Here is a 23459-nt window from a genome sequence, read left to right as displayed (position 1 = left end):
TCACCTTCATAGTCACCTTTTTCAAGAAAAAATTCTAACATTGACATGTTTATATGAAAGTCTGAAAAAATGGACAGCCACTATTTTATGTGACATTTGGCATGAATACGCAATTAAGTACATTGATGATCTATGGACAGCAGACACAAATCACCAAATTTTTAGAACTTTGAAGTGCTTCGTTAGGACGCCAGAGTTACTATCTCAACACATTTTATTTCGTGTGATCTGAAGCACTCAGAATGCTGAAAGTTAATTGCTACTAAATACCATCACATTTGCCGGCACCTTCCAGCGTATCGATGCTGAAAATGCCACCTTCACTCAACTCTAAGCTACTTTATAAAGGGTCATTTGTATCCGAATCGTGCCAATGTTTCAAGGCAGCATTACCGCCTGCAGCAGTTTATTGAAGGGAGCAAGACTTTGTATTGTTGATACTGTTTGGGGCTCATGCTGTGTTACAGAAGCACTGTCGTCATTTCTATGAGGTCACTTAAGTCTGCTACACGACAAAGGCCTCTCCCAGTCTTATACAAATATTACTGTTCTGCATCTGTGACAGCCATATTGTTCCACTAAATTTACTCAGCTCGTCACTTCAGTGCTGTCATGACCACCTTGGATTACATTTTTCTTGGTAGGCATTCTGTCGTCCAAATAGACCGCTGGCTTTGGAGGGATACTGCGGACATCTGTACCCGGCATCGTGGAAAAAGTGCGTGAAGACGATGACAAGAGAAAGAACCACAAGGACAAGCGCTTCTCTTTGTGGTTCATTATCCTGTTATTGTCTTCATGCGCTTTTTTCCACCATCAGCTCGCCCAATTTTGTGCTCTAAACTGTATCCAGTTTTTTTTTTTAATTGACTGTCAGTCTCTCTGTTGCTTTTAGATCTTTTCTCAACAGCAAAAAGATACTTTTATGCTGTGAAAATTGTGTTCAAGTGTGCACGATTTTTTTTGCCACCACTCGATTAAAGCTTATGACGTCAGGACGGGAAAGGACCCCGTGTTCACTGCTTGAAAGTGAATGACAGTTGCACTTAGCCTCTTAGATCCACAACAAAGAAAAGGCCATCAGCAGTTTGCTTGGGAAAATGTCAGTGGTGACAATGTACATGTCTCATTTTCTGGCCTCTTCTACCTTTCAAAAGCTAGCTCTGTTTTCAGTGAAAGTAGCATCCTTGTCGTTAGAAGGTGGCAATCTATCGATACAGGCCACCTTCAGGTCGTCCTGACTGTCCCTGCTGTGCATATCTATTCTTTGTATTTTCAATTAATTTATATTCAACTCATATTTACTGTCCAACTCGCTCTGCCTCTTTCTATCTCTTAATGTCATCCAAATCATTTTCCTTTCCATTGTTTTTTCATTGTTAGCCTTTTTTTAAATATTCCCAGCACAGATCAGGTCTGACTGCCACCTTGGCCAAGTGCTTCTCAGCTACTGGCAGATTAGGGCTGGGGGTTATACTGTGCAGTCATGTGGGCTAGTGACTAGCAGTGCACAAATGGAAAAAAAATTGAAAATTGGTTTTGAGGAAAGAAAATGATGCAGTAACTGTCTTACTTATCTCGGTCGACACCCAAACTGCACCCTAAGGGAAGGGATAAAGGAGGGAGTGAAAGTAGTGGGGAATACCTGGAGTTCTTTAACATGCACAGACATTGCAGAGCACAGGGCCACCTTTTATGTTTCGCCTGTCACCAGGATTTTTGTTATAGGGTGGCACAAAGAAAAGACTCAAATTTGGATAAGCACGATGGCTTTGTGGTTTTGCTCTCATAATAATGAATAAAATCCACGAAATTCAGCATTGAGAGCTTCGCATACTCCCGTAGCAATGAGGGGACATTACTACATTACTGGAAAACACTCTCCTTGTCTCAGTACGAAAGCAGCGCTCGGGAGATGTTAAGCGTGGCTCGCCACCTCTTGCCTGTCCCTGGTGCCTCCATTGTCTGCAAAAGCACAAAAGGCTGTTTATTAAAACAGAGTGGGGTTGTAATCAGGGCTCAAAAGTTAGAGGGTGATAATTATTTAGTTTGGCGGTGCTTGGGAGAACGGTACAGCTTCATCTTCATCTCTATGCTACCAGAAGGGGCAGATGCAGTAACATATTCCCGAGTATCTATGTTCCAGAGCTTTGTTTGGGTAGTGAAATTGTTCAAGGCAAATAAAGTTCAAATATTGAGAATATTTTGTGTGTGTGGTTCAAAAATTATTTTATAACATTCCATCATATTTACTCTACCTTTGTGATCCAACATAAAAAGCAATTACTCATGGAGAATTTAGAAGTTCGCTGGCATAAAACTGCTGAGTTTTGTCTTTTATTTGCTTTTATAAAAACTACAGACTTGGTATTTATGCCGCATAACTTTTTCCTCCTGTGAATGTTTAACAGATTATCATATCAGTCACCAGAGCCCTTCTTGTTTGAACTGCAGGGAATTAAGCACACAGTGATGTCAATTGGTGCTCAAACACAGCTGAAGACAGCATGCTCTGATGTCGTAGCGTACTGACAAGAGTCCAACAAGAGGAGCCGCCAAAAGTTCAGCTCCTTCCAATATGAAGGGGAAAAAGTTTTAGTATTCAATATATAATTGCTGCATAGTTATGTGCAACATGCATGCTGTTTTCCAACTAGTCTTCTGCATGCCATATAATATCCAAAACTCATTTTAAACTTTAGTAAACTCATCTTTCTATGCAGACTGATTGCTCTCTTTTATATTGGAGACACCTTTACATGTCAGTATGGCACGCTGAACATTGCAAAAGTTGTCATCCACCATGCTATGTGCCAGGTACACTAATTTGTATTCACGTCATTGTCATGAAATGCAACTCTGATGAGTCAGTCGTTGCCATAGTCTTGAAAACTGAGTTTATTAATTTTTATTTCAGCCATACTACGTGCCTATGCTATGGCCATGGAAGGAGTGTCGTCTGGATTGCTTGGGAAGAGCAAAGAAACAGATCTGAAAATAAGGTGGAAATGAAGGAAAAAGGACAATAATTAAGAGCACAAATAGGACCCGGGTTATCTTTGGCTAAGCGAAATGGCATTCTAGTTCTCTCGTGAAGTCTTTGGATTCAAAAATGCCTGGTGGCAATCCGTTCCATCCTTTCACTGTTTTAAGGAAAAAACTTTTCTTATAGGAATTTGTTCAAATATTAGTGCCAGAGAATACTGCATAACATGCCTTGCTCTCTTAGTGTTAGATCTGTGTTCGTAGTAGGTTGTTGATTTGAAGATGAAATGCAGTCTAAGCTGGATTCCTCATTAATACCTTGTGGAATGTATATATTTATGCACTGAAGTTCATTCACAGAGAAACCATGCACATTTCAGGTCAGCAGTTTCAGGAAAGCTATAAAGGAGGGCTAGTGGTTGGGTACTGTGAGGTTTTTGTTGCTTTGTTGATATCTCCTGTTCTCTTTTTTATTTTGTTGATATAGGTCATGCCTATACTGACAAGAAAGCATGCTGGACTGACAGGAGAACAAAGACTGCAGGTGCTTGAAGTAGGGTTGGACCAGAGCCTGGAGACTTGTTTTCACATGCGTGGGAAGATCATGGGAGTACCTTGTCATTTTTTTTATTCATTTATAGACACTCCAATCTTGCTACCATGTCCAAAATACAAAAATATAGACACAAAACAAAACAAAAATGCACACATATATATATATATATATATATATATATATATATATATATATATAGGCTGAGCAGGACAATGTGTGGCAGGCCAATGAACAACATTCAATGGAGGTATGCTTCAAATAAATTCAGTAGTTTCTGCATCACAGCATCTGCAGTGATACTGTTCTACTCAGTAATGGTCAATACAAAGTAAGGGCATTTAAAAATAGCTGACCTGCAAATTTGATAGTGTTATTGCGAGGGAATGGGGGTTTCTTGTAGAATATTGGGAGGAAATAGGTAAAAATCTTTAGAAAGTATTTATACCCATTCCGAACTATGACAGATGTGGTATGATGGACTCTTGATGAAGCGAGCTTCCTGGATCAAGGAAATATTTGCAGCACCCAAAATTGTCATGACCCAGGGCATGTTGTCGGGCAAGGTGGCGGAACATGATTGATGGAGCGCTGCAAAATACAGGGCGTGGGTACAGCATGAAACATTTTGGTTTGACCCAAACTAAATGGCAAACTCTAGCTTAGTGACATCAATTGGGGTTTCAGTTATTTCAGTGCATTATGTTCGGGCTAGTTTGTGCTGCTCATGTGAATACTCATTTCCCAATTTGATCAACCATCTTCTTTTTCAGCATATCAAAAAGCGTTCTTTGTGACAACACCCATGTCACCAGAGCTCATGGCATGTCACAGAACACTGTGGCCATGCTACATTGTGGCTGTGGCACTTATTGCCATTTTAAAACCAGATTTCTTTTTCGTGCTGTCGGCTAGGGAAGTCATTAGAACCAGTGCGAAAGCAGTGCCTTAATGCTTTATTTGCAACTCCTCTAAATGCCTTTGGGGGGAGGTGTTGGGGGGGGGGGGGGGGGGGGGGAGCCATACGCAAAAGATATAACTATATTGTCAGAAACATGAACAAGTAAATCAAAGTACTGAAATAAAAGGGAAAGACTATCAAAAGATGGAATTCATAGCACAACATGACTAGCACGACCAAAGGGTCACAAAATTATTGGTGTGAGGAAATGCATGAAAATTTATTCAGAATAGCACTTTAGCCCTAAGTTTTTCCCAGTGCTGAAGGGTCAAGGCCTGATGTCTCAATTCTAGTGCTGGCTGCTTAAGAGTCACACTTGTGCTAGCAATTTAAGATGCCTGCGGTTTCATGGAACAACAACATGAATGCAATAGCATGCCCCAGATTTCGCAGCACCGTGTTATGCCCAACCCATCTGGTGTCGAGGCATGCACCCAGCGGCGTGCCAGTTCATATCTCTTTAAAGCGCTTTATACACAACTGTGCGCAGTCATGGACAAACATTTGTTGGATGTGGATTGGAAGAAAAAAATTTATTTCTTCACGGTGAAACAAAGCCGGTCAATGAAACCCATACATGCATGAGGAGACGTGTTCTCCATCTGTTGAATTGACTACCAGCGTACTAGCTAGTGAGGCAACATTGGAGCAAATTTTTTTCTGTGATTCCGCATCTCGCAAACTTTTGTCCATAACCGTAGCACAAATTTTTTCGTTTCAGGTAAATTTCGCATCCTTAAACTTGCAGATTAGGGCACTATTTTTATGCCAGCGAGCAAACACGCCAAAGAACATTCCACATAACAGTGATCTTGGTAGCAGGTCTTCCGCCATTTTTTCTCTGACAGATTTCTCTCACCAGCACTAATAGCTTTTGTTTTTCCGAATTTATTGCTTCCTGTGCATATTCGAAACAAAAAATGATTCCGTAATTCTAGGGTGTTGATTTCATAAATCCTGGTGTTTTAATATTACAGTTTTGAACTATTTTGACAGGTTGTTAAATTTTCTACATGTGTGTAAATAATTAACCATTGGTTTTTCCATTAGAACGCTAACAGATTTGCTTTCTTGAGGTCTGGGTGAATGATGTTCAGGCCAAAAAATACTTGTTTTGTATCAAAATGATAGGTGGCACCTGGAAAGGAATATCATCTTCCATTTATTGGAAGATGAAGGTACCGGTACATTTCCAATGCATAAACACTTGCTCTGAAGGAAAAAAACCAACGTCATCAAAGACAAAGCCCACCGAGAGTTGTTTGCCAGCATCATACGGTGCACAGGAGGGTGTGGTTGACGGCAGCAGCAATTTGAAATCTTACCTTCCGTGACATCACACCAAACTTGCCCGCACTTCTTCGTTGCATCGAGGAGAAGCATAGAATTCAGTTGTCAAATATGTCACTATTTTAAATGCTTGCACAGAAACACTTGGCATCCATTACCTACAGCCAACATAGATTCGAGTCCTTGAATATTGCGGAAATCTGAAAAAGTGGTGCTGTTGCCCTTTAGTGCTTGGAGCTAGTTAAACTAGCCTTGCTGATTATGGGTTTCTGGAAAATTTATCATGTTTTCAGCCTCACCTTTGAATCAGTAACAGGGAGAATTCCATGGGAAAACGTATAGCAGCGGGCGGCAGAGTGGCCAGACGGCAAATGAGAGTAGGAAGTTTGTGGTGATGACGAGGCTCAGGACAGGGTTACTGGGAATCTGTAACAGAGGCCTTTGTTCTGCAGTGGATGCCCTAGGTTAATGATGGGAATGATGTGTATCAGTGTGTGACAAGTGTTTTGATTGCAGAAGCTTTTGCGTGGTGCTCTTGCAATAAAAGTGTGGCTCCCAGCTGATTAAATTCTATTAGAAACAAGCACAGGGGGAGTTTCTGTAGTGAGGACACTTGATTTGAAGTAATAGACATACGTTAGGCGGTGAGTCCATTTAAACACGGCATTTTTTCAAAGCTTTGAGAAGTTGGCTTAGCCTGCTTTTATTGCTTGCACCAGTGTATTGGCACAAACTGGTCCTTTTACAGGTGGTAGTAACTGTGTTGCCATTCATGCATGCAAGTATGAGTTGTGTGCTCAGGTGCCACTTGCTGTGATGATGCTGTAGCTCATTAATTATGGTCTCCTATGTCAGGCTTATTACAAATTTTGTGGCAGTTGTGTTTGCATAAGCCAGAAACATAGCAGTTGCCACACTTATGCCTTGATACGTCAGGCAACAAAATACTGCCTTTTACTGCTGCAGTATTGCTTCAAAACTTCTCATGTAACTTTAATAATAATAATAATAATTGGTTTTGGGGGAAAGGAAATGGTGCAGTATCTGTCTCATATAACATTAGACACCTTAACTGTGCGCGGCCCCATAAGGGAAGGGGTAAAGGAGGGAGCGAAAGAAGAAAGGAAGAGAGGTGCTGTAGTGGAGGGCTCCAGAATGGTTTCGACCACCTGGGGATCTTTAACGTGCACTGACATAGCACAGCACCTGGGCGCCTTAGCGTTTTGCCTCCATAAAAACGCAGCCGCCGCGGTCGGGTTCGAACCCGGGAACTCCGGATCAGTAGCCGAGCGCCCTAACCTCTCATGTAACTTTCGTGCAGCAAGCCAACCATGCACAGTAAACTGTCAATAATGTGAACTCGAGGAGGAATGAAAACGTTTTTAAGTTATCCAGAGTTCAAATAAATAAATTGATTACGAGGAAAGGAAAAATGCACTGTCTCAATCTCATGGTACACCTCAACCACACATTGAATGAAGGGGTGAAGGATGGAGTGAAAGGAGGTAGAGAGAAAGAGGCAGCCAGCCATAGTGGAGGGCTGCGGACAACTTTCAATTGCACTAGGATTTTTCAGAGCACACAGGTGCCTTTTTCATTTCACCTACATTGAAATGCAGCTGCCATGGGTCAGGAAGAGTTCGAATTAATGAAAGCCTTTTTTAATTCCCTTGGTTTTAAAGAGAACGAATTGCAAGTTCAAATTGACTGTCTGAATTAAGCATGTAAAAATATTGAGAGTCCACTGTAACCGTAGTGTGAAAACTAAACATTTTGACAGATTTGCCTGTCTGGTTGGGTTTTAAGATTTAAGAAGATTGAGAAGTGCACATCTCCAACCAAAAATTTAACATTTTAGCCGAATTTAGCCGAGTCGGCTTCGAAACATTGGGTTAAAGTTGAATTTTTGGTTGCAGATGTGCAGTTTATTATAACCGTAGTGTGTAGCATTGGCTTCAGCACACATTGGACTGTGATGTGGACTGTGTGGAGTGAATGTGTGCATAGATGGTGACTGCGGGAGTGGAATATGTGCTATTATAAGTGACTGTGCGCATAGCAGGGTAGATCCGACAGGTTTTTGGACATTATTAACATAGAAGTGACGCTACGGTGGAGCAATTGCCGGCAGAATAAGCAAGGCTGATCCCACCTGTATCATTGAGCACCTCTCAACTCAACTCAGCACACATTTAGTTTGTGTGGAGAATGAAGGCTGTGTGAGCTTTTAATGTTATTTCACTGTACTCTCTCATATTTTTGCCAGTGGAATGTGGTATTAGTCTGGCATGTAAACATCTGCAAATGTTTGGAGCTACTGCAGTAATTTGAGAGTACTTTGCAGCATGTTTGGTTGTGTATTCTGTTTTGCTAGCTTACCTTCAGATACGCAGCACTGTGGCCGCATGAGACCCGGGGGCGGTATAACTATAACCTTTTTCTTTTCTTTTTTACATTTTATCATAGGATCCCAGTTCCTCACTACTTCTGCCTGTTGAACTGGCTTTCCCACTGGCATTATTCACCAGTTTTGCTACAAAACCAAGTTACTCAGTTAACACATCAATTTGTCTCTGCAGCTTCAGCTGTAAAAAAGTCACCACCTCTGTGTTGCAGTCGATGATGCGACATCTTGTTTTCCTCAAAGCTCTTTGAACCTGTTTGGGGTCGCGTAGAATGCATGCTGTATAGAGACTTTCAAAAAGAAGATAAACTTGCAGCTGACTGATAGCTTCATTAAATGACTGCTCTAGCTGTGTACATCACCCAGTGGTCAACTTGCAGTACAGTGTGCATTAGTCATTAGCAGAGCAGTCGCCGGCTTCCTCAGCACTTGCACAGGTTATTGTGAAGGCCTCTGAAATGGTCATTGGGTTTCTGGCATCATCTGCAGCCCCTCTTGCTCATGAATGCAGTAGAGAGCTCATTGCAAAACATGCGTTATGACTGGCATGCTGATAGTTGTTACTCTCCCGTCACATGCATCCAAAATGCAGTTTCTTTTGTGATGAAATATGCAGCATATTTTCACGTAGTGGTGACTGCAGAGAGCAGGAAGAGAGTAAAAATGACTTCTCTACAAAAATCTTTATTCGGGCTGACTTGCAGTCGTAAAGAACTGAATGACTCGGCGGCAGCTGAGCAACAAGTGTGCTTGCCTTTCGTCGGACAGAATGCCTGCCACTCTCCATGCTCAGTTTAAAGCTTATAGTAAACTTTCGAGGTACGGCGTGCGAAATTACTACTACAGTCTGGAACAACCCAGAATCAACTCTGCCTGGACGTGATCAGTTGAGATAAATCTGGTCACATCTTGTATCACAAACAAAGCGATAAAGCCATGTGTCTACGCCTTTCAAGAATGAACAAAGAAAAAGTACTGAGATTCACTGCAATATGGATGACTGTGCTACGCAAGTTTTTCTGCTTTAACTTCTTTGCATGAAACTTTTTAGTTGCACAATCAGGGGAGCATCTTTTAGACTATGCTTGATCATTTAAGATCAGTTGAGTTCAGTAAATGCAAGGCGTGACAGCTCTTACAGCAGTCTGAAGTTCGGGCTGTGGTGTCAGCTGCCTTTGTCAAGGCAGACTGTGGGCCGGTGATGCAGCAACATAACCACCTCTAACTACACCTCTGAAATGCTGCTAACGTTCATGTGAAACCATCATTCACGGCTGAACACTATTAAGGATTTTGACATGATTGTTCAGAATATGTTTAACAGTTTCTGCACAAGATGTTTTTATACTAACTAGGTAAATGACTTTACTTTAAATGTGTGAAATCACTTCTCTGATTTTATTGCTGATTATAGTGTTCTTTTCTGCTTTTTTTGTCATGGGGTTCCTGCATTGTCTTGCCTAATCAATGACAGCCTTTTATGCAGTTCTCTGCTGTGGAAGAACTCACAAATTGCTTTCTTCATCAATGTTCATTTTTTTCTAAAAAGACTTTATTCTTCTTCATTTCTCCATATATAGTCTTAATCCACCTCAGCACTGCACTTTGAAGATAGTGGATGTTCTTTTAAAAGCACTGCTGAAATTCTTCCATTGATACTAAAAAGCTCTTTCAGCACAGTTTGAATGATGTCTTTTCAATTCATGGAGGTTTTTCTTGCATATTGGCCTTGATTTTGGAATTTTGTTCGCAAATTGTAAACAGCTAGATCTGATGGGGAGTTTAAGGCTGTAGAAAAATGGCTGCGTCTTAGCTCAGCTAACCCTGATTACGCAAGCGAAAGCTTTGGTATCACCTTAGCCTCGGTTTAGCTAGGGTTAGTGATGAGCCAGGCGAAGCTCCCACTCTTGATCGGTTTCGGCTGCCCGTTTAGTGCATTTACTCTCCCTGTCAATTTCTAAATCCCTCACACAGCTTGCAAAGTCGACCGAATGATCAGATTCGGCTTGACGTCTGCGAGCACTCACTCTTGAGGACGCTTGCTCCGGCTGACTTGCTTCGTTCATAGTGAGACACTAGATAGGTAGCGCGCAGCGGTTGATTCAGCAGCCGCAGGGACGATGGAGTGTGCGGCTGCAGCTGCTGTTAGTCACGTGGTACGCCACATGGTTACTTATGCAACTCCATTCCTCCTGTTCAAGGTCAACATGCAGACACGGCGAAATTGGCACCGCTAGGCTAGTAAAGCTTTTGCTTTAAAATGATGCCAAAGGCACCAGCGATGAGAATTCTTCATGTCACATTGGGCAACACCATTTTCGAGGTGAAGGAGCCAGTCTCTCATCGTTGACCAGTGATTGTGTGTTTTTAGTTGTTCGATAACTTCATTCGGGTGGTCCGTGGAGCACACCTCGACTGTCACAGTGTGCATTTCACCAAATGAGACAGCAGCCACAATTCTATTCTTAGTAAAAACAAAAATTGCGGATGTCACTTTGATACTCAAGTAAAGCTGGTTGCTAAGCTAGTTGGTGAACATTCTCATGGGAAATAACATAGAAAAACGTTCGTGAGGAAAGCACACAGGAAGAAGGTCTTTAATGGTAGACTTGACAGTTTTGTTAAAATGGAGGGCTTTTCTTTCTTGAAATAGCTGAGGGTCTTTGTGAATCCACTCAGGCCTCTTTCTCTTGCTTTAGGAGACAAGGACCCAAACCAGCAGACTTTTTTTTTTGTTCCCCAACTCCTCAGTGCACATTTACTTTTAAGTCTTCTCTTTTGTATCTCCTAAGCCATTCTCCAAAGTGATCATTGCAGGCACTGAAGTGTCTATAGTCTGAATTCGAGAAAACCGCTTTTAGACAGCTCTCATAGCTGATGGTTGCTCTTCAACTTGAGCATTGAGTTTTATGAAGCATTTCACCACCACTAACACTTGATGAAAGTGGTAGAGGATCACAAAAGGTTTACTGTCATTGGTGAAGCATACTAGGTAAATGTGCATGACACTTTGGCTTTCATGACTTGCCTCCATTGTGAGTAGTGAGCTTACAAAACTAATTCAGAGGTAAATACAGGAGTGCAAACAAAAGACACAGGCAATGCGACATGGCAGGACGAGTGTTAATTTAGAACAAGTCACAAATCGTTTCATGTTTAGAGAAATGCATCAAGAAGAAACATAATTCTTACATAATGCCATTGAAGTGTCACTGATACAATCTTCTGATTTTTTTGATAAATCTTGTCATCCTCTTACTTGATCTTTGTGTTTGGTTTACGCTCCAGTATTTTCCTTTACATGTACCAACAAACCCCGCAACAAGTACTGCTTAGTAATAGAGAAGCAGGTAACTGAGGCGGACATAGCATGAACATATTCCAGACACATTTCTTCCTTGTACATAGTATGTGCAAAGCTTTTGGAACCTCTCATGTGTGCAAATACAGCTGACATTCAGCTGTTCATATCACCAAGCTTTGTGGTCATGCATCTTTTCTGGCCTTCTAGTCTTTCCTGGTTCCGTGACAATATAAAAAGCTTACACTGAGACTTGTGTCTTAAGAGTCAGATGAACACATTGAGCAAGGACTAACGCTGCCACAAAGATACAGCACAGTGATTGAAGTTCCATAATGTGCTGTGCCTTTTAGAGAGGGAACCACTCTTTGCGAATAAAAGTTTGGGATCCAAAACCTACAAATGCTCCAAAGAAGTGTGCAATGTGTGCATTAATTGGCCTGTTAGGGGTCTTAAAAATTCTGGAATACCTGGTGTGTGTTATGCAGCTTTACATCTGCATGGACTTCTATGTATCTGTGGATTGGCATGTATGCCCATAGTGAAAAGTTTATAGAAGACAGTATTTATTGGCCGAAAAGATTTTTTTTTTCACCATCTTTTAATGCAGCCTCATTCTAAGCCTGTGGATTTTGCAGTGCACCGTTAAATCTGGAGCAGTGTGTTAAGGGGGAAGAAATTAAAATTTATTAAGTCGCATTCTGTAACATTTCGGTGGTTGGTGTTCACATGGACTCATGCCTTTAATTAACAAGAAAGCTTGATATTGGAATCCGTGAAAGAGCATAGGTGAGCAAGTGTGTGCGCGAAGGAGGAATATGCATTTAGTGCTGTATTCTGTTTCTTTCAATGTTGTAAATTTTGTTCTTTCCTTTTTCATTGTAGAAGTAGCCACCACCTGTGCCAAAGTATCCCAACGTCTTATATAAATGCCAAATTAAAAAGTGATGCTATCCCCAGCTATCATTGCTGTATATATCTTCTGAGATGGTGCGAAGCTTTTTAAAAGCACGAGCTCTGCAATAGAGTGTGCAGGAGTATTATGCCTTTCCATGATGTTAATGCCTTGCATATAAGTTAAAATTGCAGTTTTTTTTTTTTTTACCTTAAACCTACAATATTCTGCAGCAATAAAAAAGTGTGCCAATCCTTCTAAAGACTATTTAAAAAGGAACATGCACAAGTTTAACGAATAATGTGCATCTAAGAACTAAGCACCCTGTGTCATAATCAGTTATTCATATCCAGCAACATTATATCTCAAGTAATTTTTCCCTGATTTTGACTTGCTGACAAACAGCAGCTTATCCACTTCTCTGAAAAGTGATAGTGTGTCTCGCCAGGAATGAAGCTAAGAAAAATGGAGTGAGTAATGGAAGGAAAATGATTGGTCTAACTTTAAGTGACAAAGTAAATAGTATGGGTAAGAGGGCTATAGAGTCGAGGATAATTTAGGTGAAACAAAAATGCACACGTGCTCACACGATGTGATGCAACAAATCTCCGTTTGCTGTATTGGTTCCATGTTTCATTTTTACATTGATCACCTTTCCATTGCATCTTTGAGTTTGCTTTTGCTGCAGGAGGGTAAAAGTGGTTGGGTGAGTGGGTGGATGGTGGGAGAGTGCTCATAGCTTGTTTGATGCACTTAAACCAGCGGCTACCCGGCGCACCCACCGGGGGCTGCGCCGGAGGAGGCACCTTCCAGGCATGGAGGGTGCTCAGAAGTCTAGGGTTCATAGACAGTCAGGCAGACAAAGTGGGTTTTCACTGAAAGAGGGCTATACTACTTGCAAAAACATGAAGCAGATATGGGCAGACTATGTAATGTGGAGAGCTGATAACAGTTGTCTGTTAGAATGTTGAAGTGAGTACAGAGATATGGAAAATGGAAATGGCAATGATCAAAAGTTTGTTCAAGTGGCAAGCTTTGGAAATATGGCAGGATAACATGGCAATGGCTGTCACAGCACAGAAGTAACTGGAAATCATTGGTAGTGGCCGTTGTCCTACAGTTGGCTCTGCTTGGATGGCGGTGGTGATGTACAGTATTGTATAATAAAAACCTCATGGCAAGAGTTCAGCAATGAAATACAATCATCATGTCCATGGCACAAAGCTTAAAGGCCTGCCTTTCTTTCTTTTTTTTAACTGAAAGAGCAGTTCTGTGAACAGAGTTGAAAAGAGTTCCACCTAATTTTTCCACTCAGTTTTTCTCGAGTGCTTTTAGCTCTCCACACTTGTAACTTTCAGCACATCTCATGCTCCCAATCTTTTATTCATTTCATTATTTATTCTGAGTGAGGAAGGCAGAGGCATGAAGTGCAGCCATAAAATGTCTCAAGACTGCAGCTCACCGAGATGATCTGCTCCCATTCTCCTCCTAACACATGCATTCCATTTTTCAGTCGTGCTTATTTCCTTGGGGCATAAAAAGGAAATGGTGATACGAATGAAAAAAAAGTTTGCAGACCAAATTAGCTCTGATCGAATGAACCATAGTGTGCAGAACTATCCAGCGAGAGACCTGCTGTAGCCACATATGGCAGATTCGTGTCGGTTTCAGAGCTCGACATGCATTTTCTGTTTTTGTTTGCAATTATTTTATACCTTCTCGCACAGTTTTCTTCCTTCTTGACATGCTGTAATCAAATTTTCGCCCTCTTGTGGCATGCATGCCTTGCAGTCACAAAATTATTTTGGAGTGTTGGCCTTGAGTGTGGGAAAGATATATGAGCTAGCATTAGCATATAGACTGGCCGTGTAAATAACACATCATATGAGTTAATAAATATTCATCAACCATTAAAGAATGTAGGATCTGTGGGAATCTGCAAAAGGCCTCGCTTAAATGTAGCTAACCATCCTGCTTTAAAAGAAGTGGGTCACAAGGGAAAAAGAGGGAAAAATTATGTGAATGGAATGGGCAGTACGGGAAGGAAAGTTATATTTATTTATTTATTTATTTATTTAGCCTCACGGACCCGAGGGCATCACAGAGGGTAGTGGGAGGACATACATTTGGTAACATACGGTGCAACAAGAATAACATAAACTGGTGTAAAGTGGCAAAAAAGAGAAAAGAAAGAAAACAGTAAACAAATATAACAAAGCAAAAAAATCTTTTGAGGTGAAAGAAAAGTGAGAACTAATTAAAGGGAAGTTAACAGAATTTATAAAGAGAGATTACATTAGGTAGTCTTAGAAGTATTAAAGTCAGTAATGTCAGCTATACAGGTAGTTCCAACTTCAGAAGTGCTGGGGATAAATGAATAAAAACAATGTTTAGTATGCCATGAAGGAACGGCAACTTTATGGCGATGATCAATGTGGCCTGAAACATATGTAGGAGGAGTTAGTAGCCGGCTCTTTAGGACAGCATTGTTATTGAAGATCTTATGAAACAGGCACCAGCGAGAAATTAATCTGCGGCGTGAAAGCAGTGGTAATGATAAAGTTCTTTTCATAGCAATGACACTAGAGGTACAGAGATAATTGGAAAGTATAAAACGCGACGCTCGTTTTTGAAGTGAAGGAAAGAAAAAAAATTGGACGAACAGTGCGATTGATGCGGCGGAGCATATTTGTTAGCATCAGTGCTTCCTCGACGGAGCAGTCGCTGCCGCTGACTCGTGCAGACCATGCGAGCGGGTGGCGTGATCCAGTTCATAAATCACCCTCTGACACGCCGTAGCCCTGCTCCAGACTTTCGATATAATCCAGCAACCACGGTGTGACACGCCATGCCTGCACTTCCGCATCTGTCGCCTCCCACCGTCCCACTTCTCTGAAAGTGGACACAGGTTTACCTTCTCGACTTTTCCACCAGTCGCCTCCCCCTTTCTCAGATCCTTCCTCTCCCACTTGTTTTTAATCTACACTTTCATCTTCATGTTTAACAAAACTTTTAAAACCTTGTTCCATCTTCACTGTGATTTCCATGCCTCCATGTTGCCACCTGCCAGCCGAGGTTTTGGACAGACAGACAGACGAGCAGATTTTTCCAACTATGTGATTGACTGATTGTAATGCAAACGCATTAGAAAAACTCAATGGGCAGTTGCCACTGTGTGACGCGAGATTCAGCGACACATGCCGAGGCTTTTTAAGAGCGTTAGCTCTATATTTACATTTGTCAAGGACGTGCCTGTCTGCAATGAACGTCAAATTGACCGAAACAGTTACCACGGGACCACACTATATCACATACCAACAGTGGATGTGAAGCACCTCAATTGATATCTATGCTTTCGATCCGTTATGAAGTGTGGCCCCACCACCCCCGGGACCACAGTTTGCAGCATAAAATTTGGGGGCCACCCATTTGACGCAGAAGTGTCACAAATGAATTGGCATGTTCCTGAGGATAAAATTACTAATTCAGATGAAGCCCAAAATATGTGTAGGATTCGCACCAACGGCCTTCAGATGGCCATTACGGCCAAACTGTATGTTGTAGGGGGTCCGGATGGGGTCAAACGATTTGTCATGTTGTGATGCACACATTTATAAAATTTATTAACGGATGTAACATGGAAATATACCAGATATAGTGAAGTTGGCTGTAAATCGCAATAGTTGTGCAAAATTCACGAGGTAGATGGCGCTGCTTGTGTGACTTTTCTTAGAAGTAGAGTGCCTCGATGCCAGCGCCGTAGAAGGGATGTTTCCTGAACATCTGCGGATGTTTAGATTTGGTCCTCTCCACGTTTGCTGAGCACACCGATGATAACATTTGAAGCTCCCGTAGCTAACGCTCCTAAATCGAAGCCTGAGGTAGTGTGGGCAGATATTTTTTTTTATTTCATGGTATATTGCAGGGAAGAATTTGAAAGCGACATGCATATATGTATCTGAGCATTGAAATTGGAAATGGGTTTTTGAGGAAAGGAAATGCTGCAGTAATTGTTTCACGCTGGACACCCAAACCGTGCTGTGCTGTAAGGGAACAGAGGAAAGAAGAGAGAGAGGTGCTTGCCTCGGGAATAATTCGACCCACCTGGACGGCATTTCAGATCATGAGATAATGACAGGACGCATTACCGGTTCCTTTAACGAAAAGAAAACTACTTTTAAACGAATCAGATGTTGCAACAGAGCTAACTGTGAAAAAATAAATTCCGAATTAAATTATTTCACCACCCATTTCATGAATCAATATTTATTGCACGCTGTTGAGCAGAATGAGGATTTATTCAAGAGTACTTTTAATAAACTTGTCGATGACTTCGTGCCACTTATGACCATCCGATGTAGCAGCAGTGCACCATGGTTTAATCAGAAGTCGTGACGTACGAATAATAAGAAAAAGCTATTTTACCGTCAGGCAGTAAAAAATGGCCTTCTAAGCACGTGGGATAAGTATAAGGAATGCGACAAGGACTACCAGTCACTGATAAAATCCACTGGACGCCAGTTTTTCATTCATGACCTATCATCTCCGCTAACCAACAACCGTCGTAAGTTCTGGCGCATCATAAATCCTAGCTTTCAACCTAACATTTTGCTTGCCGACTGTAACGGCGTCATAATTAATGAGTCTGAATGTGCTCAGGTTTTTAATGATACCTTTTCATTAGTATTCACCAAAGAAGATATTAGCTCATCCCCTGACTTCAGTACAATCCATGACATTTGCATGCCTGAAATTTTTATTAATGAAACAGGTATCTTAGCTTTATTAAACAATCTTAAAATCACTAGTTGTTCGGATTACCTCAGCTTTAACAATAAGATACCTAAGAGTACATCTCAAAGCTTTTGCGCTGTGTTGTCCTGTTTGTTCTCGCAATCATTATCACATGGACTAATTCCTAATGACTGGCGGGTAGCCAAAGTAATACCTATATTTAAATCAGGTGAGCATTCTTCTTCATTGATCTGTCGACGCATCTTGCTAACCAGCACCGTTTGCAAACTTCTTGAGCATATCATCCACAGCCGTCATTAACTACCTCGAAGATCATAACATTATTTTCAAATATCAGCACGGTTTCCGCAAGGGATTTTCATGTGTTACTCAACTAACTGGCTTCGTTAATGACTTACAGTTATCACTTGATATAGGCTTTGAGGTCGACGCAGTGTTTCTAGACTTTTCAAAATCTTTTGATCGGTTTCCTCATCACAAGCTTCTACTGAAACTAGCACAGCTTAACACCTCAGTTAATAATTCTAACTCTTCCTCTGCTTATGTGACATCTCGGGTACCACAAGGAAGTGTGCTCGGACTTTTTCTTTTTTTAATTTATATTAATGATTTACCTTCCTGTGTAACATCTAGAATTCGACTTTTCGCTGATGACTGCATAATTTACCGTAACATTACTAGTGACAGTGACTGCCAATCCCTACAATCTGACCCGAACACAGTAAGCTTATGGTGATCATCCTGGTTAATGACATTAAACGTTTCTAAGACAAAACAGATATCTTTCACTCGTCGTACAGCTCGCATTCCAACCACTTATATTCTTAACAACAATACTGTAGAACCTTGGCGTGCACCTTCAGTTTGAATTAACATGGCATCACCACATCGCCCTTACCCTAGCGTCTGCTAACCGCTCACTTGGTCTTCTTAAATGTAACCTCAGACATGCCCCTATACACGTTAAAAAACTGACCTATATAACTCTAATGCACCCTAAAATTATATATGCTGCTTCCATTTGAGACCCTGAACAAGCCTACGTTATCAAAACATCGAATCCTTGCAGAACCGTGCTGTTTGGTTCATACTTTCAGACCAGTCACCCTTCACAAGTGTTATAGCATTAAAAAAACGTTCCGAACTGGAAGATTTGCCACATCGCCGTAAACTTGTTCGTTTAACACTTCTCCACAAGTTTTATCACTACCCATCCCTTCGAAGTGATTTGTTTGTCACCTCATGCCGTCTTTCCAGCCGTGACCATTCCTTCAAAATTAAACGCGTATAGTGTCATTCATTCCCCATACTAACATTGAATGGGAGGATTGTTTACCCATCAGTCATCGCTACAGAAACTGACACCGAAAAATTCCAAGAGTTTCTTTGCTGTGATGGAAATGTGTAAAATTTCCTGTTTTTGTTTGTGCTATGTATATAATTGCTTTCTGGGGAAAGGAAATGGCGCAGTATCTGTCTCATATATCGTTGGACACCTGAACTGTGCCACCGTAAGGGAAGGGATAAAGGAGGGAGTGAAAGAAGAAAGGAAGAAAGAGGTGCCATAGTGGAGGGCTCCGGAATAATTTCAACCACCTGGGGATCTTGTGCACTGACATCGTGCACTGACATTGCACAGTACACAGGCACCTTAGCGTTTTTCCTCCACCGCCACCGCGGTGGAGCCACCGCGTCATTTTTACTTTTTGTGTTATGCCTTATGCTTTAACGTTTTATTGTTTTTTTTTATTGCACTTTTTGCTGAAATGTATCGCGTTTTTATTAATGACTGTATCCCTCCCTATGTAATACCCTCTTCTGGGGGCCTTTAAAGGTAACGTGAATAAATAAATAAACCATTGACCGGAATCCCTGGGACCCATCGGTGGTCAGGGCGTGAACGATGACTTTGCGTTGTTCTGCTTTGTGGTTGAGCAATAAGGTATCCCAGGATTGTACATTTCTTTTCGGGTCATTATAGAAAGGGCAGGTCCAAACCATGTGGACTAGATCTGCAATGCTATTGCAGTACGCACTTCTAGGACTAAAGACTTCTGGGTGCCATTTACTGTACAGTTGAGGATTTGGAAACACCCCGGTCTGCAATTTCCTCCACATGATTTCCTCTTCCCTACTGAGCTGTTTATCTGCTGCTGGATAATAGGTCTTCTGACCGAGCTTATAATAAATTATTTCATGGAATGTTATGAGTTCGTCACCCGATGGGAGGTGTTCCTTGCGTGGAGGCGGCGCGTGAGCGGCGATCGACCGGATAGTGAGCCCTCGGGCAATCGTGTGCATCTTCTCGTTCCCCCACAGGCCCTGATGAGCCGGGGACCAGATCAGTGAGATTAGCTCTGATGGTACTTGCCCTTCTCTCAGAATTTTGGTGGTAGCAGCAGAGATTTTGCCCATGTCATAATTCGTAATGGCTGGCTTAGAGTCACTCACTATCAGCCTCGTGCCGCTTTGTATTATTGTTAGAGTAATGGCAACAACTTCTGCTTCAGTTGCACTTTTTAACGGTGCAGCACGAGACCGGGTCTCCACTCTCACGAACCACTACCATTGTGTGTGCTGCCTTGCGATCGTATTCGACAGCGTCCATGTAGAGCGCATCGGATCTACCTCGAAATTTGCCCTGTAAGGCCACAGCCCTATCTTTGCGTCTACCTTCGTGAAATACCGGATGCATGCTCTTTGGCAGCGGTGGAATTTTGATTGTATCCCTGGTTGCTCTAGGTACGTTATCTGTCCGCTTTGAACACTCCGAGGGTTCGATCCCCAGGCGCTCCATGATTTTTTCCTTCCAGTTTTGGTTTCTAAAAGCATTTGATGCTGCGACACCGTGGCGGCTTCGATGAGCTCATTCAGAGTGTTGGAGACACCTAACCTTGGAAGTTTTACTGTGGAAGTGTTCGGAGGTAGACCTAGTGCGGTTTTGATCCCTTCGGAGCATTATTTTCAGTTTTTCACACATCCTCGTTTTCCAGTTAGCGCTTTTCTCCATTTCGCCGTTCCAAAGCCCCGCCGTCCAGGCGCGTGACACGTTCTGCAGCAGCAGCCGCCGCAGACAGACCTTGCTGCTGTGGTCGTAGAAGCTGTAGCCAGCCAACACCATTTAGAGCGCGCATTAGCAGATGACGAAACAGGAGCTCATCGCGTCTGCGGCATTGTTCCCCACAGGACCACGAGAGGCGCTCCGCGGAGCGCCGGTGGCACGGAGCCATGTGCAAGGTAAAACCAAACAGGTGCCTGATTGACAGTGCTCGGCAGTTTAAAGTGTCGAGAGTTCAGTACAATACAAAGAACAAAGGAATGCATAACGATGTAGTACGATGTGCGTAATAATGCAGAATGATGTACTACAAAGTAGTGTGTAATGAAGGAACATTTCTTTGCGAAAATGAAACGATACCTCAAACGGAAGCGGTTAGTGAGTTTCACATAATCTCGTAACTGGCGGGAGGCAAGCATAGCAATTTAAGAAAGTGTATGCTCGTAAAAAAAAAGTTTTAAAACATGAAGTTTCGGAACCAATACGATCCGCTGGGGTAGCTCAGTAGTTAGAGTGCTCGGCTCTTGATCCGGAGTACTAGGGTTCGAGCCCGACTGCGGCGGCCGCGTTTCGATGGAGGCGAAACGCAAAGGCGCCCGTGTGCAGCTGTGCAATGTCAGTGCCAGATGGTCGAAATTATTCCGGAGCCCTCCACTACGGCACCTCTTTCTTCTCTTAGTCCCTCCTGTAGCTCTTCCCTTACACGCCATTCAGGTGTCCCTGGATAAGTGAGACAGGTACTACGCCATTTCCTTTCCCCAAAAACCAATTTTGAATTCTTTGAACCAGTAATATCCGTTTTGGGCGTAGACCACATAGATATTGAGGAGATTGCCCTTCATTCTGTTAACAGCATTCTTTGTTCGTCTTTAGATGAAATTATGCTAAAAGCAGGCGTGATAAAGAAACGGCAGTAAATCCTGTAAGCTATATGAGCTATAGGAGAGGACGTTTGTATGTATGCCCCACACACCCTTTAAGTGTCCCTGAAAAGGCTGTTTGAGGTCGTCTATAAAATGCTCGCATTATGTAGAGTACAGGCCAACGAGCGTTCATGCCGCGTTCAAGACCTCAAAAACGAGCCGATAATTTATAATACAATTTTAAAAACTCCTGCGTCTAGCGGCGATCTGCGGTGCTGTGCTTTTGCCCGAATCCGCGCTCGTTATGTCATGCAGCGCTCGTTACATCAGCAGCGGGGTACTATAAAGCATTTGTTTGCGCGCGTCAGAAGCCGGCGGAGGGGCCGAGTGCGAGGAACCAGTGGAAGAGCACCGATATTTCAGCGTGCAAAAAGTGGCGAGAGGAGAGGGAAAGGCACGAGGAAGCGAGAATTCAAATTTTGACTACACATAACTCAGCTTCTACGAAGCGGATCTAGAAATTCTTGCTAGAGGATATTTGTGAAGCGGCGTCCTTTAGCATCCTAGGCACATCGCATCTTTGTTGAGACCTTCTTTCACAGCCTTTTTAAGTGCCTTATTATTTATTTCATTGTATTTGGCTGCATCATAGGTTTCATCCTGTTAATATATTTCTACTAATTCTGATTGTGATACCCACTGTACACAGTCAATGTTCCTGGTCTCTTTGAATACACGAAGTATTCTTTCCCAGCCTCAACCAGGAGCCGTCATTATGTAAACCCTCCAAGCTACTTCTGGCATTTACTCCACCTGTAAATTAGTTCACCAACTCCCCAGTCATGTTATGTTTATACTTAAGGTGGCATGTATGGCCTTTTACTCAGCACTAAGCAGCCACTTTGTTTTGCATTCGCATGGGCACTTTTAGTAACCTTTGGTGTTGCACAGACAACATGCCAGCTTGTTTCTGCGTGTGTCAACATTGATTCGCTCTGAGCACAAGTTTGCAGGTTTGTTTGTACTGTTACATTACCTCTTGTGCAATTTTAATTTCAGTGCGAGCTGAGCCATGATTGCTAAAATAAAACTGGTGGCCCACTGTCACTGTAACAAATTCGTGCATTTCAGAACAGTGTATACGGCTTGGCCCCTTCGATTGTAGCCGCACTGTGCTGTTTCTGTTTTGGCTGCTCTAATTAACTGAAAAACATAACTGAAAGAAATCAGTATTTTTCCATGGCCACTCTTCTGTGAAGTGCAGAACTCCTGCAGCTACAACTGGTCTTACATATTGCAAATTATTCGCCAACGTCATAATTTTCTCGTGCATTTTGATCCGTATTTGACAGCAGTGTGGTAAAATGTGGTTAATTCTTAATGCATGCATAATTCAGATACACACTTCTTATATCAATGAATAGATGAGTGTCTCTAGCTGTAACAGTTAAGTGTGGAGGCATCCAGGCTTGAATTAATAAACACGCTGCAAAATGAAGGCAATTAAATTCTTATAAAAAAAACGCAGTGTGCTAGTTAATATAACCTGTGATTTGGCCTGTTCCTGTTTGAAAAATCAGTGTGAATTTTGCGGTTTCAATGACAAATGATTGAATAATGACGCTGCTAACTTAGCTTAATTGTTCTCTTTATAGTCCGTGCCCTTGGCCCCGAGGATTCGCGATACGAATCGCGTCGTCATTCTGAAGTCGTCATCGCACGTTTGGGGTTAGGGTAACTTCCATTATAGGACACGTCACCTCAGATATCAGGGGCAAAAATCCTAGACCGTTGCGAGAATGGTTGCATATCCATGGGCTGTTCCTAGCTGAGACTAGCCGATTAGTGATCAAACGAGAAGCTGTGCACAGCCGTGGTTTGATGCCTTTTTTCACCTTCTGGAATATGAACAGCGCAAATGTTCAGTTTAGTTTGGCTTATGGTGGTTTAACGTCCCAAAGCGACTCAGGCTATGAGAGACGCCATAGTGAAGGGCTCCGGAAATTTCGACCACCTGGGGTTCTTCAACGTGCACTGACATCGCACAGTACACGGGCCTCTAGAATTTCGCCTGCATCGAAATTCGACCGCCGCGGCCGGGATCGAGCCCGCGTCTTTCGGGCCAGCAGCCGAGCGCCATAACCACTCAGCCACCGCGGTGGCAGCACAAATGTTTATCGTTTCCCACGACGCTGTTTCAGATAAACCTCGCCTGCGGTGTTGTGAAGTTTGTTGTCGTGAATTCGTTTCCCGGAAGGCTGGGCTGGCCACGCCGAGATTCATGGCTGTCACAGCCGATCGTGGTTTTGCCTTCGACGGAAAAACCTCGCCGCTAAGGGCCGTTGTACGATCGTTTCGGAGCGCCTTCCGCCTCGTCCGCTTCGGGAGCGGAGC

At 42.5% G+C, this 23459-nt stretch overlaps 1 pseudogene; it reads right to left on the bottom strand.

Moving 5' to 3' along the window:
* Positions 1 to 1890: 1890 nt before the first annotated feature.
* Positions 1891 to 22139, bottom strand: LOC144103761 (uncharacterized; annotated as a pseudogene).
* Positions 22140 to 23459: the final 1320 nt, after the last annotated feature.

Source organism: Amblyomma americanum, chromosome 9 (genome assembly GCF_052857255.1).
Source record: "Amblyomma americanum isolate KBUSLIRL-KWMA chromosome 9, ASM5285725v1, whole genome shotgun sequence".
Taxonomy (NCBI): Eukaryota; Metazoa; Arthropoda; class Arachnida; order Ixodida; family Ixodidae; genus Amblyomma; species Amblyomma americanum.
This window is presented reverse-complemented; position numbering and strand designations above follow the sequence as displayed.